At 39.8% G+C, this 1,262-nt stretch overlaps 1 non-coding gene across 1 annotated transcript; it reads right to left on the reverse strand.

Moving 5' to 3' along the window:
* Positions 1-567: 567 nt before the first annotated feature.
* Positions 568-674, reverse strand: LOC138821712 (U6 spliceosomal RNA). Its single transcript, XR_011370195.1, has one exon. It is a non-coding gene; the product is annotated as a U6 spliceosomal RNA (small nuclear RNA).
* Positions 675-1,262: the final 588 nt, after the last annotated feature.

Genomic DNA, 1,262 nt, shown 5'->3' on the forward strand with positions numbered 1-1,262 from the left:
TTAGCTTAACATCACCTTATCTAGTCATATGCATATAGCTTTTGACCATTTCTGCTTATCCCAGACATAGATTTACTTATTGCAAATAAGGGATACCATGGGACCTGTATTTCTTTGGACTTGGCTCATTTCAGTTAATATAAATTTTTCTAAGTTTTTCCATTTCATAACAAATTGGGTGATGTCATTCATTCTGATGGATGATAGAATTCCCATACACACAAACACACTCACTCACACACACACACACACACACACACACACACACACATACACACACACACACAACGTTTCCTTGATATATTCATCTACTGAGGGGCATCGGGGTTGGTTCTATATCTTACCTATGCTGCAATAAAGATAGTTGTGCTGGTAGTTTTAGTATGGTCTTGTTTGTGATCATTTGGGTGAATGCCCAAAAGTGGGATTTCTGGGTCATAGGGGAGCAGTATTTGGAATCCTTTGAGGAACTTCCATACTGCTTTCCAAGTGGTTGAAAAAATCTACACTCCCACCAAGAATGCAGTAGGGTTCCCTTCTGGCCATATCCCCTCCAGCTTGTGTTGTAAAAATTTGGAAAGCTTCACGAATTTGCGTGTCATCCTTGCACGGGGGCCATGCTAATCTTCTGTGTATTGTTCCAATTTGAGTGTATGTGCTGCCGAATTGAACACCGAACATTTTTTATTTATAATGTGGAATTGATTTTCTTTTCTTTTCTTTTTTTTTTGGTCTGGTCATGGGGCCTAACTCTGGGCCTGGGCACTATCCCTCAGCTCTTCAGCTCAAGGCTAGCGCTCTACCACTTGAGCCACAGCACCACTTCCGGCTTTTTTCTTTTTGCTTATGTGGTGCTGAGGAATCAAACCAAGGGCCTCATGCATGCAAGGCAAGTGCTCTACCACTGAGCCACCTTCCCAGCCCCGAAATTGATTTTCTTAAACAAGATAATTCAACAAAAAGTAAGTTCAAAAGTATTGTCGTGAAATTTTAGAACCATATATTTCTTACATAAGCACACATTTAAGAATAAATTCAAGACTGATATGTCAAAAACAAAACAATTCCAGGTATTTGGTGTTCAAGAGTTGTGTAGCAGGAGGAATTGAATTATTCTATACAAGGCACCTGTCATAATGAATACTGCAGTAAGTGTTAAGGTTTGTTAAAAGTTTTAATGTTTTGTGCTAGGAAGGTGGATCCGTGGTAGATCACTTGTCTTGCATGCATGAGGACCTTGGTTCGATTCCTCAGCATAAGTA

The sequence above is a fragment of the Dipodomys merriami genome, unplaced genomic scaffold (genome assembly GCF_024711535.1).
Source record: "Dipodomys merriami isolate MVZ:Mamm:240054 unplaced genomic scaffold, mDipMer1.0.p SCAF_93, whole genome shotgun sequence".
Taxonomy (NCBI): Eukaryota; Metazoa; Chordata; class Mammalia; order Rodentia; family Heteromyidae; genus Dipodomys; species Dipodomys merriami.